At 36.0% G+C, this 19,671-nt stretch overlaps 1 long non-coding RNA gene across 2 annotated transcripts; it reads left to right on the top strand.

The window, feature by feature from the left end:
• The first annotated feature begins 1,553 nt into the window (after positions 1 to 1,553).
• LOC107694258 (uncharacterized) lies at positions 1,554 to 15,060 on the top strand. Of its 2 annotated transcripts, none has more exons than XR_001634842.1 (3): positions 1,554 to 1,646; positions 10,262 to 10,455; positions 14,998 to 15,060. It is a non-coding gene; the product is annotated as an uncharacterized LOC107694258 (long non-coding RNA). The 2 variants fall into 2 exon arrangements; XR_001634843.1 differs by lacking the exon at positions 14,998 to 15,060 and adding an exon at positions 13,573 to 13,684.
• The last annotated feature ends 4,611 nt before the right edge of the window (positions 15,061 to 19,671 follow it).

Here is a 19,671-nt window from a genome sequence, read left to right as displayed (position 1 = left end):
CTGGACTGAAAAAAACCAACAACGTCAAGATATTCTTTAAGCTGTCTGTCACAGAAGAATGAACTGAGATTTATGTCAAAGGAAAAGAAACTCCTAGTACTGAGCTGAAAAATGGCCTTCAGCGTACCACAAACCTGTGTCACGGCTCATGTGATTTATGAGTTCGATGAGGTTTCGACTTTAGTGTGGGAAGCAGCTGCCAAAGTGTTTTGACAGCACTGAGACTAAATATTTGACCGGCCCCCCTCTAGAAAATACACCCCGGCCCTCAGAAGCCCACAGCACGGCAGGGAACATCCACCCGAGATGAGCAGATAGGACTGATCTATCTTATCCAAAATTGGGTGACAGGACCTCTGATGAGTTTGCGTTCCGCTTCATTCAGGGAGATTTGTCTGAAGAGGGCGAATAAAGCAGAGTAAACAGGGCTGCGGCGTGCATAGTGCTCGGTGAAGAAGAGAGAACATTTTGCAAAGAGAGAAGAGCCTCTAACAGAGATAGAGATCTAAGTGCTCATGGCTCTCACGTCTGGCAGCTGAACAGACGACATGACTGATTACATGAGGGGGGATTTTTTCAGCTTCTCCATGAAGAATAGTTTTAGTGAAGAGGGAATGACAGAGAGACGGTATGAAAGCACTGGCTCATATCACGATAGAGTCCAAGGATGCCAGACAACTGACATACGTAAAGAAAAAAAAAGAGCAGTCGCTCCAAATTCATTGCAATGACTTGACGAGTTTTCTTTCCTGATGTTTGTCCTATAAGGATGATTTTACAGTTTACTATAAAAGCATGGTGGACATGTAGAGTGGTCTTTTATTTTATTAATATTATATTACCTTCAAGTTATATTTGGAGATTTGAAGTACATTAAGTGCACATTCAATACAATTAAGTGCACTTCTTTTTCACAATTTCTTTAATCACAGTATAGCATCCCAGCACCAACGTATCACATACTTGCTCTTTGTGGAAGAATGTGCAAATAAAAATCATGCTAATATAGTAGCAGTTTTAAAAATGGTTATTATGTATGATTAGTGTCAAGTCATTTTAATTATGTGGCCAAATGTGCATTTAACCAGTACAGATGCTTAATGTGCATCTGTTTAGCATTTTTATCTTTCATATGCATCATTTCTCAGGCTTTAAATGTGTTGTGTTACTTGTTTTTGGGCACTTTTTGCCTCTTTTATACAGATAGGACAGTAGGAAACAAAGTGAGAGAGAAAGAGTGGGCCCAAATTGGAAAAGACCACAAACCGAGATTCAATGTCAGGTCATCCATGTTGCAACCGCACTGCATGTCAGAGCGTTGCCCACAAGGACAACTGATATTGTCCATTGATAAAAAGGAATATGTACAGTATATTTTACTATAAACCAAATGGATCACAACAATTCATAATAATTCCACCCGAAACAGGATGTTTGGGCGGGACTTACTGAACAGCGAAAAAATATCCAATAGGCTTTAGTTACCACACATACATGCAGGTGGTATTAGAGGCAGGGACATTTTCATTTTTTTTGGAATACTCCAGCATATAGATGACTTCAAAGCTAACACACATGGACTAAAAGTCTCCTTTTTCTCCACTCCGTTCCTTTTTTAAATTAATCATCCATCTGAGCCTGAGAAGGTAGGTTTAGAACAAGAACATTTGCAAATAATTCAGATTAATAAACATAATAGCATTAGTATGATTAGTATGGTTAATATACTGCAGCATAGTAGCATAATAAATGTCCATGTTGGCAACACCGGTTGGTTTGTACTATTTAAGTGGAAGTGTCCTTTCGGATCCCTTAAGATTCATCCTCTATGTTTCCCTCTTCTGTCTGACTAATCCACAAAAGGAAGTCAATTGATAATGAATTCATCATCTCTTATGTCCTGTAGTAAGGCAGGGGACGGTATTGATTATTACTGTGTAGGACACTCAGAAAGGTCAGCCTCCAATTGCACCAATGTTGCCCTGCAATCTGTAGATGGCCCTCTTGATTCAGAGCCGCCCCAGTGTGCTGGGAAGCCGTGTGCTTAACGGGTCCTGGGACAGATTAACTTCTCACTGCAATCAATCAATCTCCTTCTGTCAGCCATTTGCAAATCCACAGGGGGGAGGGGATGGGGCATCCTCAACAAAAGTGGCCTACCCACAATCCCTTGCTCTGCGAGGTCAAGGGCGAGACTTACTGGGTGACTATGAGCGCAGGGCCTCTCAGAGGTCTGACCTGCTCAGGTTTTCCATTCTGATGAGTGGGTTTGCCTCAGAAACTAATTGGCAAACAAATTGAACATAATGGCGCTTTTTCTTGCATAAACTTTGATTGTTAATCCAGAACATATGGCCTCCTTTTTCAATGGCCCATAGTGCTTGGACTTAAAACATATATGTGGAATTCTTTTATGCTATTGTAGATTGTCATGCTTTTCTCTGTTTTATGATGGGACACTGTGTGCATTTGTGGCATCATTTCACAGTATTTGGTGAGTTTGGTTGTTCTCTTTAACCACTCAGATTGCCTGTTATCCACAAACAGTACAGTAGACCTATTCCTTTTTTTTAAAGTTCTGAAAATATGCTGATTTGAGTGAAATCTACAATGTTCAAGTACACCGCCTGCAGTTATTATGGAAAATTTAACCTAATGAATTTGGATTATAAAATGCTGATGTAGTTTTGCAACCTTCCAAGAGCATCGGATCACATAATCTTTGTAGTAATCATAATAACTGAAAAGGAATATTTCAGCATTCAATTATTAGTAGGTTGTTACAAAAGATCAATCTCCATAATTGGTGTTAAAATCAGGAAAATGTAGAAAATAATTTGGAAGGTTTGAATTAGAATATGTATATATTTTATTACACATGGGTAATTAAATTAAATTCAATAAATATTGAAATGTGTTGTATCTAGTTTCTTTTAATAATAGGAATAGGAAATTCATTACTGAAACCAGTTATTAAATATTATTTTCACCAAATTTTTGAAATCCAACATGTTGTATCATGCTTTTAAAATACATATTTATTATGAATAAATACATTTACATAATTATTTATAAGGAAATGACCATTAATTTAAGTTTTGAAATATATATTTATATATTATTTATTATTTATTTATATTTATATAATTATGATGTATAAACTCCTATATAATATATATATATATATATATATTTATATTTTGTGTAGTCGTGAAATCTAAGCCTTATTTCTCCAATTATAATTTCAGTCTTTGTCTGATTTTTTCTATTTGCTGTATAATAGAGGCATATGTTGTAACCTTAGTATGGATAGTCCGCTTAAGCTCATTATGGGCAGCTGCCTCATCATAATATGCTGTATCTGTAGGTACATGTTCGCATCAATCAGCTAAATTCAAGTTAAATTAATTCAGATTCATGAATGCCTTTGTTGGGTGTAAGCATGTTCAAAGAGCTGACAACCTTTTACAAGGTTAGAGCAGATAAGACAGACACCCACACGGGGGAATTTGCAGCACGTTATGCAAATAGATGCATTAAAGTGAGTGGCTTACACTGTACAGACATGATATGGAGCCAGTTAATGTCATTTAGTTCCTTTAGGACAGACGCATTACCTTATGTGCTTTAATTGGCATTAATCACATTTACAGTTTGCATGCAAAGCCGATAGTTTCTTAAGTGAATGTTTTTGAGTTGAGGAACTAGAGCATTTTGTCCATGCTTGAAGATGTAGAAACAGACATGTCAGACGACAGAATATTAAATATAGCTGTTAACAGCAGATTTAAATCAGTAATCATTCATTTAAGCCAGGGTTCCTCAAATCTAAATGCGCTGCAGAATTTAGCTCCAACCCTGATCAAACTCATTGATTAGTATGCTCAGGTGTATTTGATTAGGGTTAGAGCTAAAACTCTGCAGAAAAGTGGATCTCGTGGGCCAGATTTGAGAATCCCTGATTTAAGTGATAGTTGTTATGTACCCATCCTCAATTTGAGCACAAATCTTCAGCACAATGGTGATCCCCCCACAACCTTAACAAATACTCTTCTAAATCCTGACATATCAGAGCATTAAACACTAACAAGTCTGCTCCTTTTCTTATTATTGTCAAAAACACATTAAATAACGCCTAATTTAAATTTTTACTCTTTCAATCTAGTCCCATGCAAAGCATGCTGGGTATTTGGGTAATATTGATGTAGCTTCACTCCTCTACAAGAGCATCCAGCTATGTAATCAATTTAATATTCATCAAAACTTAAAAGGGATATGACATGATGGGAAAGCATGATGGGAACTAGAAACCCACTTCCCAATTTCAGTTAAAGCAATTTATGTAATCTCAACACAAATTAAGTAAATTGCAAAAGTAACAGCATTTTTTGAGTACATATTCTTAAAGATTGCATATGAGAGTAGATTATTCAGATCTACAGTCAACTAATGTAATCTGACAAAAGACTGTGTTGAAAGAAAGATGAGCATCAGTTGCCGTTATAAGTTTTTCCACAGTGCAGGCAAGATGTCATTTTGTGTCTTTGTCATGTGAACACAGGCAGAATAGCACCATCTTTTCTTCCTTTTGTCTGCAAGAGATAAAAATAAAATATTGCCACAGGGATTCGAAGCAGCTTTCGCCTCCTGATGCAGTCAAGTGACCAACCACTCTGTGTTTAATTAGTCTATACTTGGATCTCTGTGAGACATTAAAACACTCTGTGGCTGGAGGTCAGTGCAGTGTCTCCAAAGCTAACTGAAATAATAAATACACATAACATGCCAGAGTGCATTCTGGGAACAAAACCCAGGTACTAGACCTCAAAGCTTTGATGGGTATATTTAATTAAAGACAGATCCTCTTTATTACATTTCTAAATAACTGACCCTCGATTCACGTCTGACACGGAATGGATGCCTGGAGCCAAAGCGAATCGTGTGAGTGGAGCTCTGATCACAGATGTAGCTGCATGTTCTCAGAGGCCTGAAATACGAAACATGCTGCCATTATCATTTGGCTCTGCAGTGGACAGACAGATTGCTGTTCTGTTGTGGCATGTGCTTCCTCCGTTTGCTGATATATGGCAATTATGTTGCAAGAATGGAAATGTGAAGTCATCCGGAATTTTTGGGTAGACCATCTGAGAATATCCATGAATACTTGCAGTAGTGAAAGAGGGTTTATTGGCTCACGTAGTGGAGGATGTGCAGTGGATCCAAAATGCTTGAGATTGATGGTGAAAATGCTTCTATTTTGCATTCTTTTTAAAATGAAATGCAAAAATGTTGAGCATAATTTGAATTGTTTGTTTTAATGACAACAGCACCCACATTTTATGTTGCATCCACTGTATGCATTAACAGTGGGCGCTTTCAAAGCACTTTTTCATAACGCTTTAAAAACATAAATGTTTTATTTGAACCATTGGTTCAAAACATGTATCAGACCGGCCAAGTTAACGTATTAAACTGGCCATTTCAGCAAACAAGGCTTTGTTATATCCTAGTGCTTCGAAACTTTTTATAATTTACATGGTTTGCCACTAGGGGGCCTTGGACCTTGATATGAACCAATGTCTAAATTGGTAATCGCATTTACATGTTTTGACCAGCAGGTTTTGAGCGCTTTGAAACGATGAGTCATTTTGTGAAGCATTGGTACGATTGATTCAGTTTTGAAAAGCTCAGTTTTTCTAGTACTGGGCCATTTTGAACCGCTGCTTCATGAAGTTCTGCAGCTTTTATAACTTTTGTTTCAAATCAGTGTTTCGCAGTGCGTATCGAACTAGCAAAATCATGTGATGCCAGCAAACAAGACTTTGTTACGTCATAACGTTTCAGAACGTTTTATAATTTAGATCGTTTGCCACTAGGGGGCATTGATCCCAAAGTGCACCAATTTCTAACATATGGTTTTAACTGATCTCGTGTCAGTTTTAAAATGTAGGTCAGTTTTAATGACAAACACATGTGAATAATGAAAAAAGGAGAGTGAATTGATAGTTAATTGTCTCTACTTGGCCTGATTAGCCAAGACCTTCTAAAAACACTCTAAACAAGCACTGCAAGAACACAAATTATACAGCTTCATATTTAATGGTATTTAATGATTTGTAGCTTTAATTTAATAGATTATACTTTCATGAAGACATTTGCAAGTGGTTTGTAAAATAATTATATGTTTGGGCTGAGTTCTCATTGAATTTGCACATTTTAACCAGCAGGTTTCGCTAGTGTGTGGTGTTTTGAGTGTTTCGAAATAGTGAGTCGTTTTGTGAAGGAATCGGTACAATTGATTCCAATTCAAATTCTTTTAAAAAGCTCCATTTTTCCAGTGTTGTGCACTTTCAAATCACTGCTCCATGAAGCTTCGAAACTATTTACGACTAGGGCTTACAGCGTATCAAACTGGCCAAGTCATGTGATTTCAGCAAATCAGCTTTTGTTATGTTATATTGTTTCAAAGCTTTTTTTATAATTTTTATTATTTGCCACTAGGTGGCGATGACCTTAATGTGAACCCATGTACCGATGTCTAATATATTGTTTTGACTGATTTTGTGTGATCTTTTGAAAAACATGTTTTTTCTAAACTAATTAATGAAGCTTAAAAAACATTTACAAATATTTTGTTTCAAATCTGTGTTTCAGAGCACGTATCAAACTGACCAAGTCATGTGATGTGATGTTAAATCATACTGTTTTGAAATGTTGATGGTTCACTCCTAGAGGCCATTGATATCACAAACCTATAAACCAATGTCTAAAGGTTTTAAATGATCTCAAGGTGATTTTATAATTTAGGTTCAGTTTTAATGGTAAACAGGTGTGTTTAATAGAAAAATTAGTTTTTATTAGGCTAATTATCTCTAATTAGCCTAATTAGCCAAGCTCTCTTAATAAAAACACAAAACAAAAACAAAATGAATGAAGGAATACAAATTATTCATGCACTTCATATTTAATGATATTTAACGCCAACATGTCTTACCACTACTTACGCTTAAAATATTACTTAATGGAACAAACATGATTTTACAAATAATAATATTTTATAAGTGTATAAATTAAATATACAATGTACTAAAAATAACTATAATACCAGATCATGTTAAGATAATATAAACCAAACACAGCTGTTATTGTAAAACAAATAATTTCATACAAGACAAATGATGAATATAATTTATATTAATAATTTTATTTATAATACATGCTGACGTGTGCAGAAAAACTCTCGCGACGGCGAGGCGGCTGTGTCGGATTGTGCACTTGACTGCGCTTATTTCACTCCTCCCCTCACTGCAGCCGCCTACTCTCACCTACATTTCAGGCAAGGCGAGGCGCATCTCAAACAAGCCTATTTCTTCAGGTGGAAAACTTTTTTTAAAAGCTCCAAAAGTATTATTCATTCTTTTCTTTCTCTAAAACAATTTTTTCAGAAGCTCACTTTTTTCCATCATTACTCGTACACCAAATGCTATAAAAATAATCTAAGCAACTACAGCTAACTCATTCATAACATTACCTGAAAAACACACTAATATACTCAAACAACATGAACTGAATCAGATGATTTAAATATGATTACTCAACAAAACAGCTCGTACCATATACAGTACATACAAATATTAAAACATACAAAAGATATTTTTTTTGTGATGTCATATTCCTCAAAATAAAATTAGAATATTTTAATGATATCATCAGTATGAGATTATTAAAATAAAATGAATGAATGACAACCCAGCACTACAATTTTGGCACTGTAGATTTAAATGAGGGTAACCACATAAACGCATCCTGCAAAAATACAGCAAATTCTAGAATACAGATTCCTATAAACACCACCACAAACTCGTTTTACACTTTTTAGGTCGGTAACGCGAGAATTCAGTCCGAACTCAATCTCTTCAGAGCCTGCTGCAAGGCATGCTGGGTAACTGGCTGCACCAAAATATAATTCAAAAGTATTAATTTTTGTTGTTTTACAATCTCTTCTCAGACTGTCAGATTCTCAGAATGGATGCCATTGTATTTCTGTGACAATATGGAATAGAAAGAGTTTCTCTGTGAATATGGACAAATGACATTCAGATTAAGCTGTTAACTTGCAGCTCTTTCTGGACACTCAGATAAATGTCTGCTTTGATTCAGGAAAAAGCGTTTTCCTCCTTAGATTGATTCCTCCTTTCACTTCAGCTCATAATGGGGACTGGCTGACAGCGCCCATAAAAGCAACCGTAATGGTGTGCTAATGACTGATCCATGAAGCTGCTTTTGTGCAAGTCCACTAGGCCATTCACACACACTGGGAAAGTGTTGAGCATTAAATCACTATCACATGTTAATTTAGGCGCATTACTCAAAATCTGCTAGCAGCAAGCACAACCTGGCTCATTGTTTAGCAGTTTCAAGGCACTTGAGCTGAGCTTGAGGGTGAGTTGCTCTGATGGTAATACACAAGCCCACCACAACAGGTTTAGTATAAAAAAAAACAGTTTTTTCTCCCCCTTAGAAGTTAACCTTTCATAACTCATGTAAGCGTTATTTAATCACCCCGTCAATGTACTTCTTAATGGCAATCATCAAAAATCATTTACACACATGTGTTTAATCTACTGCAGTCAACATAATGATCCAATCTTTCTGGGCTGAATTAAACACGGGACTCGATTGCTGGATAAACTGTGATCTAATTAAGCAAATCTTCCAATGCAGAATTTAAAATCATAGTGAAACACTTAAATAAAAAGGTACTGATATAGAAAACTCAGTTAGGTCAGTCTTATTTTGGATCTAGTCTTTTCTTTGATACATATGCTGTGGATCACCTGGTTTCTTGTGATTCGTAAACGAATTTGAAAGGCATGGCTTTAATTGTGGGTTTTGCGTCTTTGCTGTAATGGATTCAAGCTTGAGTCCAGCCACAGATCATAAACAAGAGAGGCAAACTCATTAGCTTGTGGAGACCTTTTATGAGAATGTTGCATTGAAGTACTTAGTTTTCAAGCCTCTGTCTATTTGCATCTGTTTGAGGAAATTTTGTGACGCAATATGTGGTTTTATTCTCTAACATTACATTCATTTCGTATATGCCATTAACACTGACTTATGAGCCTTATTTCACCCAAAAATGAAAATTGTCATAATTTACTCGCCCTCATGTCGTTCCAAACCTGTATGACTTTATTTCTTCTGTGGAATGCAAAAGATTTGTTATAGCCAAAAATGGTAAGTTTGAGTGTACACATCTTATTTACTGTAAAAAAAATAAAAAATACCAGGTCAATAGTACATTTTACAAATATCAGTAATTATAAATTTTTCGAGCAGCTGCACCACATGACATTTTACAACCTGAACTAACCTTGTCTTGTCAAAAAGTCAGATTATTAAAATAATAATAAGCAGTGAAGCAGTTCTGTTAAAATACTATTATTATTCAATACACTGAAAAAAAAAGGTGTAGGATTCACTTGAAACACTTGAAACACTTTTCACGCAGAAATAGCTAGTAAATTACACAAAGAAATACAAAGAAACCACAATTGAACATGAAATATTTTAAGTAGAAAATACTAGAAATAGTATTTTCTTGTAAAACATATAATCACTGTTTTTGTTTTACCACTGCAAAAAATATTTTTATAGTGTAGACTATAAAAAATTGGTGTAGAAACTTTTTATTAAGAACTTGCTAGTAATTTTACACACAATTACAAAGAAACGGCAAATAACACATTGAATTAAAAGTGAAATTATGAAGTATAAAAACTGAAAGAATGTTTTCTTGTAAAATGTACTCTAATCATTTATTCACAACAATATATATATATATATATATATATATATATATATATTTCGTTTTTTTTTTTTTTTTGACTGTGTACTTGTGCTTTTCATGGATTTAATGAGGGTTTTGTTTTCTTTATCTGACATGTTTGACTTTATGCCCCCAAAAATGTCAAAAATAATTTAAATTCAGAATTTAATGCTCATTCATATGATGAGGCATATTCAGTGCTTTACAATGATTTTTGTCCTTTTTGGAGTTTGACAGCCTGTAGAAACATCAGAAACACCTATAAATAGTCAATAAAATGCTCTCTGTGTATTTGAAATCAAATAAACATGACCTTTGTGTGGATAGCACTGTCACATGTTCAAGTATATCACTGTATCCCTGTATCTTGTACAAAGCATTCCCCTTCCTCAGCTGTTCTCCTCAGGGACTCATTCCAACCTTTTCTCACAGAGATCTCGTCGTCGTGTCATCTCCGGCGGCACTGCTTCAAACACGTCTCGTGGTCATGAGATCGCAGGCTGATTGTGTCGGTTGGGCGTGTGAGCAGATGCACGTGCGTCAGGACCCCGTGCTGTCCTACAGGATGCCCAAGTGACTGCGTGGGAATGTGGGCCGTTTGTTCCACTCTCATCCTTTCTGCTTTTGTGAGTGCATAAAGAGTCAATGCATTGATCCAGGCCAGATATATAGGGCGTAAGGCTTTGTATTGAATTGATGCCTGGTGCACTGGCTTAATGCGGAGGGGAGATAATGGTCACACTGTCGTTTGAGTGAGAGACTGTGCTGCATGTCAAAGATGGACACATTAGAACATATTTATTCACACAGACATCATTTGTGTATGTTTTTCTGTCACATTTAGCCTTTCTGTAATATTTAGTACATTCCACACTACTAAATATGTAAGGGATAATGTACTGTCGCCTATTCATTATTGCAAAATAAACCCCAACAGGGTCTTGTATGACCCTAAAGGATTTTATTTTACAATTATAATCAACTGACTGTACATTCTCACACACACACACCACATAGACTGATTTTCTATCAGTTAATGATATTTTCATTATTTTCACCTAACCCAACCCATACCCCTAAACTTACCTATCACAGTTTAGAACACTAGACATGTGCAGAACACTAGATTTAAATAAAAACATATCAATTTCCTAGTTTAAAATTTCTTTGGTGTTGTTTGCCATTTCTTTGTAATTGTTTGTGATATATATCATTTAACTTCCCATCTTGTCAGATGTTATGTCATTTGTGCTTTAAAAGTACTGTGTTTTCACACAACTATTTTATATTTATAGTCAGTAATCTAGAAGGACCACAGTGTTTTGTTCATGTCTGTCAGCGTCTACATCAGTTTGAAGGATTTCCCCTTTTAAAACAGCTCAATAAGCATTTGAGATCCATCCATATCCCAATAGATAACAATCTCTGCTAAGAGCCATGCTGTTCAAAGGCCTAAGCCAAGATTCAATTATCTCTTTAGTTAAATGTACTTATGGAGGTAATTCATTTTTTCTTCTGTTCGGACGGTCGCTATGGTGGCCAACCAATACACATACGCTTCGTTTCCCTGTTCGACCGCTTCAGACACTACAATTAGACAGCTTTTCATTACTGGATTGAGGTGATTTGGAAGAAGAAGAAGAAAAAATAAAAATATGATTTATAATTGTACTTTTCTCTAGATTCCTCTCTCTGCAGTTGTTCCAGTCATGAGAAATGCAGGAAAAAGGCTAATTGTCACACAGGAAAGTTTCCAAAATGAATATAGTTCAGTAAGTCTAACTGTTATTGGCAGGTTCCATTGTGACAACTTTCCCCATGTAGTGTGAAATTACATGTGACCCTCCCAACTGGAATTGAATCATCTTCACAAGAAGATCGCAAAGCTTTACCAATGTTTATCCTTGTCAGTTCTCAGAAAAGAGCATTAAAATTAGTTCTGGCATATGAGTTCTTATCATGGGACATCGGTTTTGGCGTTGACCCCATAAGACCTCACAGATCAGGATTTGATGTCAGTGGTTTAGAGTTGTATTTTTATTCTCATTCTTCCAAACCTCCTTTAATTTAAGGCAAAGAGCCAAGCCTAACAGTCCCACAGTGCAGCAGATGAGAGAAAGTTATCATCTGGCCATAAAATGTAGCCTATAAATCTGGTCTATATGGCTGCTCTTCAATTACCCCAGATGAGCTTGAAATTACCCTCATGTCAACCTGTTAGCGCCTGATCCAATCCAGAGGTGGAGACATTTGCAGCGCCAGCGATAATGAGTATCATTGTCTCTGTCTCCCCACATCAAACGGAAACTTCACCTTTAGCTCTTTAATCGTCATGTGTGGCGTTCATGGCGCTAGTTAACGCAAAGCCCCATCTCTTCAGAAAGAGTTATTTTCATAGGACCTACATTAACCTGGAGAGACTAAAATATTTAGGATGATTCCAATAGATATTGGTTCCAGTCTTCTTTTGCTGCTCTGAAAGGCCGCAACAAAAGGACGCTGAAGGTACATTGACCGCAGCTGCTCAGAGCAAAATAGTAGTGTAAAGCTGATAGCGGCTCAACAATAGCGCTAGATGAGTGTCTCTTTAGCGGTAAGAGGACCCAGTCACAGTAAGGACAGATCTTATCAGCTGATACATCTGAAGTGAAACCACTTTCTTCATGTGTGGCCCAGATATGCGTTTATCCAATCTCCATCTTCCTTCTTGAATCGTTTTGATGGAGAATGAAATGCGGATGCACTTGAGTGATAACCAGTGCATCATTGTGCTCTTATCTTGAACTTGTCAGCAAGTCAAGTCAACCAGTGTGTTTCGATAACTGATATTTGACGGGTAACTGCAAGTTTTGCAGTTTTTCAATGGTGAATTAGGTTTATGAGTCTGTTTGTTTTGTTCTAAACCCTTTTTAAATATTATTACCCTGTTGAAAAAAAAAACAGCATATGCTGGTTAGGTATGTTTTGAAGCATGGCAGCTGGTTTAAGCTGGCCTTTAGTTGGTCATGAGCTGGTTTAAGCTGGTCCTGAGCTTGTTATAAGCTGGTTATGAGCTGGTCCTGAGCAGGAGCTAGTTGCTTAGGACCAGCACATGACCAGCTTAAACCAGCTCGTGACCAACTAAGGACCAGCTTAAACCAGCTCAAACCGGCTACCATACTTCAAAACGTATCTAACCAGCATACTGTTTTTTTTTCCCAACAGGGTAGTCATGGCTGCTAAGACAAACAAGACTATCACTGTTTCTCATAGGGCTAAGGTGTGGTCACATTAGTGGATTTTCTGTGAAATTTTGTAAGGAAAATTCACTGTCAAACCGAACAACTTTCAGCTGGTCAGTGCGGTGGATCCATGTGACCAACTTGAACCTGATGTTGAGGAAAATATATGGGGAAATCTTCACGCTAATTTCTCAGTTGTGTGGATTCCTAATGAAATGACTGGAATTTGTCTGCAAAAACAATGCTAAATGTGACTGCACCTTTAGCGTTTATGCTATGGACATCAATGACATCTCAAATTGTGCAGCAATCAACAAAAGTCATGCTGTTACTTTTCAGACTTACAATTTTCTGCCCTGGCAGATAATAAAACATCTAAAAAAGAAATTGTTTACTTAGCCCAAGTCCAAATATGTCATCTATACTATATAGTGTGTGAAAATTAGCATGTTGAATGATTCATCTGAATACACAATATTCATAAAATTGTGAAAATACTCGAATAACTTACTCGTTCTGCAGATATTCGGAAGCGTGAATGCATTGAACGCTTTGCCCATCAGGCCATGCATTGGAGAGAAGTCATCATGTGTGTAAATATCAGAGAACTGTGATACTTAAAAGCACATGAAGACCATCTTTCTGTTTGCTTAGTACATCGACTCATGTTTTCTGCCCACTTTTCTGGTGAACTGGAGCATGAGCAACAACGGGCAGCAAGTGTGACCTGTACCGTTCCTCCTGCTGAAGGGACATCAGGTCAGATCCTTCCCAGCACCCATCAGACAGCTCCAGAGCTAATGCATCAAGCCTGTTTCACTGAAGCAGCATATGTGCACAGAAATAGACCTGTGTTATGAGTATGAATTTATGCTTCAGTATAAGGCGGATGTATAAATCAACATAGCTCTAACAGGACTGAGCGTTAATCAGCTTCATTTTCCCAGTATCAGTGCTAGGCCTGTCTTACATTTTGATCTGTTCAAAGCTATCATGTGGTTTCAAAATGGATAATTCAACCAAAAAAGAAAAATCTGTCATCATTTACTTGCCCTCAAGTTGTTCCAAACCTGTTCTGTTGCGCAAAAAAGAACATCGTAAAGATCATTGATAACCAAACAGTTGCTGGCATCTTTTCCAGATCACTTTTAAATATATGTTAAACAGAACATAAAATCTGACAGTTATGGTATATAAAAAATTGCCAGTAGTCTCCAGTAAACAAAAACGTGATTTCTCAAAAAAGTGTCTGGCTCTAACTTCACCCCAAAATGAAAATTCTTCTTCTTTTCAACATAAAAAAGATATTTTAAAGAATGTTGATAACCAAACAGTTGCTGGTAGCCATTGACTTCCATAGTATGGAAAACAGTACTATGAAAGTCAGTGGCTACCGGAGACTTGTTTGGTTACCAACATTCTTCAAAATATCTTCATTTGTGCTCAGCTAAAGAAAGAAACTCATACAGGTTTGGAACAAGTGGAGAGTGAGTAAATGATGACAAAACTATCCTAAACATAGCAGTAAGGATGGTCTTTATGCTACATTCTGGTGCTTTGTCATCTTTTATGGAGCTATTACTAAAATCTTTTTGGTTCAAACTAAGAAATGTTGTTCCAGTATCAACAATATTAATCCAGGAACATGTCGTACTTGGCAAAATCACAGTAAGATAAGGATAAGAGGAAAGATGGATTTAAAAAATGGAGAAGTGAAGACTGCAGGGCTTTCTGGCCATCTTTCATTGGCAGTGATGGATGGACGTGTCTCCTGCTGAGGGTGGAGCTGAGAGACATTTATTATTCCCTGATTCTGTTACAAGTCTCCATCCCAGCTGTTCCTTCTGTCCTCCAGCCTAAATGACAAGATCTCATACAATCAATTATAGTTAGATACAAAATCTGATCTGTGGGCTGAAGGTGGTTAATAAATATGTTTGTTTACAGGCCACCTCCAGAAGAGGGCAGACTGTTGGAGGTGATTTCTGTTGAAGATGTCTACGTGTGCCAGCGTTCGCACTTCGCAGGTATGTATGTGAGTGTGTGTATGGCGCTTTCACTCTTATAACATGCCCCACACAGAGCATTTGCTGAGGCTGGCAGTTTGTCAGTGCCATTGCTTAAGGCTCTGTAGCACCGAGCGTAGAACCATTAAAAATAACGAGCTTTCCTTCACCATGGCAACCAAATAACTCCTCATCATAGCAGAGCACACAATAGTTTTTACAAGAGCTTTTAATTTCAAACCCATCCAATGAAAATTCCCATTGGAAAGCACCTTGGCATTTTCATAGGCAAAACATTATGTTACGATTGTAGATGATACATGAAAATAGCATCAAGAGACTGTGGGAATGAAATTAAGGGGAAAAAACAGCACGGCTAAAATCTTGTGAGCTCAATTGATTGGGTGTTTATTTCAGTTGGCCGAGTCCCTCTCTGAAATGTTAAAACACTGGAAATATTGCCTCCAACAATTGCTCTCGATCTCTGTTGCCTGTCAGTTGTTGATAATTTAGCTAGTGGTTTCCACAGATCAATATGTTTGCCCTGCGGAGTGACGCCAAACAGATTTGTGTGCCACGTTCCTGCCATCGTAGAATAAAATTTAGGACACCGGGATGTAGGAGTGAATCTCATATTTCAGCCCAAAGTCAAAAGGAAGAATTACAAAATGATATTTTGTGGAAATAATGTGTGTATATTCTGTCAATATGGGGTGCTGTGTGTACATTAATGAGGAAAAAAAATTAACTTAAATGATTTTAGCAAATGGCTGCAATATAACAAAGAGTGAAAAATTTAAGGGGGTCTGAATACTTTCCGTACCCACTGTATATATATATATACACACACACATATATATCATTCAGTAGATTTTTTACAATTTTTTTTTTTTCTTATGCTTACCAAGGCTGAACTTATTTGACTAGAAATATAATAAATACAGAAATATTGTAAAATATTATTTACATTTAAAATAACTGTTTTTTATTTAATATATTTTACAGTGCAATTTATTTCTGTGATGCAAAGCTACATTTTCATAACTCTAGTCAGAGAGCTGCTTACATAGCAGCACGTTTTTTCTGAATTCTCTGATGAATAAAACATTCAAAAGGACAACATTTTTACATTTAAATTAATTTTATTATTTTAATATTTTCTTTAAAAATCACTTAATTTATAAAGTGTCATTGTGTCCACACAGGATGATAATGATGATAAGATTTTTTTTTTTTTATTTCAGTAATGAGAATTACAGAAGAAAATGTGCTAATTTCACTCAAGATTACATTAAGTGAAAGGGTTTGTTTTATGTATGCAAAATATAATTTCTTATTATTTCTTTTGATTTTGGGGTGAGATATGACCCAGAGATTTCTTCGTGAGATTCATCTGTGAAGTTCATCACATTACTCCAGTATCGCTTTGATGATTTGTTAACTTTAGTGCTTGTTTTCAGCCAAGCTTCACAAATCTCATAAAGCTAAAGATGAGGAGAGGACGCTGGGGTCTCAATGTCAACAACCGAATTCTTGTGAAAACAAGACAGAGCATTGTTTTTCAATTCCAAACAATTTAACATCCAGACCAAAATGGAGACTGCGCTTGCTCATCGTTTGCTTACCACAGCTGACACTGAGGTATAAACAACATACCCCATCCTGACAGATTTAAACAGTGACCACCATAGCTGAGGCACACAAAACACACTGCTCTCTGAGGCCAGAACAGCGTGAAATATTTTCTGGATGTGGTAGCAGCTGGAATGCCAGAATGTAATCATTTAAGGTGAACATTACGACCCAGTCACTTAATCAATCCTTTTATTCTGGCCTTTTGGGGTTTGATACTGTAATTTAAAGGTCTACTTTGATTAAAGTGTTTTGAGGCGATGACTAACAAAGATAATACGACATAAAGGATCTCAACTTAAAGTCAGAATCAGAAAAAGAGACAGGGTGAGCACTTGTTTGAAGGGGTTTAGAGGCCATGAGGCTGTTTATGTTACTTATGAATGAGAGCCTGTGTTTTTATAAACTTTCCTCTACAAGTCCAGGCCCCGACGGACCACAGATATTGAGCACCGGCAGGTCTAGCATCTGCAAAGCTGGTCTTCAAGCACTGACGAAACAAAATCACTAGCTAAATAACTTTTTCTTTGAATAAATGTATTTTCCCTTCTTTTGAATGTTTTGGTACAATATTATGTTTTAACCCAATTGCAAGTGCAGTTTACTATCTCACAGCCTCTTTCAATACAAACGTGCTGAATTTGGATTCATTAAGCAAAGCTTTTCTGCACAGTTACTGCCATCTGGTGGTCAAAATGAAGAAGCGCACCTACTATGAACAGTAGTAAAAAAAAAAAAAGCAATTCAGTTTAGGACTCGAGTAAAATAGTTGTGCACCTAAACACGCAGGAGTGAGCCTAAAAATATTTCTTAACTTATTAAAAGTTTGTCCGCGTAGACTAGCGAATGCGTACAGTAGTAAAGTGTGTGTGACATAAATGCCGTCGTCAAGAGTGTATAGCACTACTTCCCGATTTTTTACATACATTTAATGGAACCGATAGGGATTTGAGTATGCAAATATCAATGTAGGCTCTACACAATTTGGAACGCAGTCTGGTAGAAACTGTTCAGTGTGCCATCCGCTCCACTGATGACAGTCGCCACAACATTTTCGGATACTTAAAAGCTGTAACCTGCAGATTACAGCTAAATGACAGATTTGCCATATTCCAGCCCATCTACAAAAACAGCATTGACCCACTGTGATAAATTGTAGGAAATCAGGAATGTTACGCATCTCACCTGCAAGTTTTCTTTGTAAATTCACTAGCTTTGCATTACCTTATAATTTAAGGAGGTGCTTCATATAAAGCGTATGAAGTTGAATGATAAACAATAGGCCTAGTGCGTTTTCTCTGCTTATGTTGTAGTGTGACTGTAGGTCTGCTGGGTTCTTGGTGTTGCGTGAAGCGCTGATGTTCTCCTGCTGCTTCACAGCACATTTATAAGCTTAATGTTCCTGTAATTATGATCTGGGTGGGTCTCACGTGCAGTTAAACACACTCAAGTAAATGAGAAGTGAAACGTGTTTACAATGTTTTGTCATCTACGTAAAAATGAATGAAGACAGCAACAAAGTATATCACTATTTCTACCCCAAAAATAAATTGTTGTACTATTTTTTAGGTATCCAAACAGCACACTAGGCTAAATTCGGCAGCAGCCAATCGCCTGATTGAAAATCGTGTTTAAGACCTTTAGCGCATTCTGTATGCAAGAGCACTGCGGTTTTTGCTGGACTACTGAACTGAAGACATTTGAGGCCACTTTTTTCCTCGATAAATGTATTACTTATTTTGTGGAGATATAATACATAATAATATATACAGTACATAGCGCCATTATGCAGGTTATTAACAACAGTTAAGCTGCTTAAATGAATAAACAAACAAACAAATACAAATATTATGCAATGTTATTAAAATATTATGCAACGTTAAATTGTATTATTATTGTATCATTGATTATTTTAGATTATAAAAATAATTATAATTCAAATATTATATATATATATATAATATATTATATGTAGTCAATAATAATAAATTACAACTTAAGCATTTCCTTGAAATTATACATATTATAAATTTACTCTTTTTTTAATATATTTTGTAATGCTATGATATTATTAGTAATAGTAGTAGTAGTAGTAGTAAGAGTGCCACCATTAAATCCTGGTGAGTGTAAATATGTCAATATACATTTATTAATTTTTAGACACTTTTAACGTTAAAAAAACTTTGAATCATTTATAATTTATTTTACCATTGTTTTTTATGATATTAATAACAATATTATATATATAATAATTATATAAAACACACACACACACACACTTTTTAATTTTTTTTTTTTTTACTATTTTCCCCCCCCCCCCAAAAAATGTGTGCATTTGTTTTTACTCAAATTAAAAAAAAATTTAATTTTAGACACTTTTGTGATTTAGATTTTTTTAATATCATTATTTTAATATTTTTTTCAAAATGTGTGCATTAGCCTTTTAAATCTGATTATTTTTGCCATTATTATTATTATTATTATTTTAATTATTTATTTATTTAATCTTTTTTTTTTTTTAAGTATGCATTTGTGTTTTCTTTAACTAATAGAAAAGAACATTTGTTACTGTGAGATGCTGGTGCATTAGTGGTCAGAGCTCAAGGCGTGGGAGCTAAACCTGATGCCGAAGATTAGGGTTCAACAACCCCACCCCAACAACCTTTTCCTTTGTTACATTTGCAGATGGGCTACAGTACATTACACATCATGCATACACCTTCCTCTACATTACTGATTCTACTGACGGTACCAATAGCACTCGTTTGTTTCATTTTCTGTTTTGTTTATAAATCTTGAGTTATTTTGGATATCCACGTGTGTCCCTTTCTTTGTTGCAGCCTTTTGGAGCCACAGGTCGTAACACGTCAAACTGAAACTGATAATGCAATTTCACAGATACAAAACTTGTAAATAACAATTTGTTGATTCAAATAAACTTTTATATTGTCACTGGACACAAGTCCAACACATCAGCCTGAAA

The sequence above is a fragment of the Sinocyclocheilus anshuiensis genome, unplaced genomic scaffold, assembly GCF_001515605.1.
Source record: "Sinocyclocheilus anshuiensis isolate Anshui unplaced genomic scaffold, SAMN03320099.WGS_v1.1 scaffold1316, whole genome shotgun sequence".
Classification (NCBI taxonomy): domain Eukaryota; kingdom Metazoa; phylum Chordata; class Actinopteri; order Cypriniformes; family Cyprinidae; genus Sinocyclocheilus; species Sinocyclocheilus anshuiensis.
Note: the sequence above shows the minus strand (reverse complement) of the source record. Positions and strands in the feature narration are given on the sequence as shown.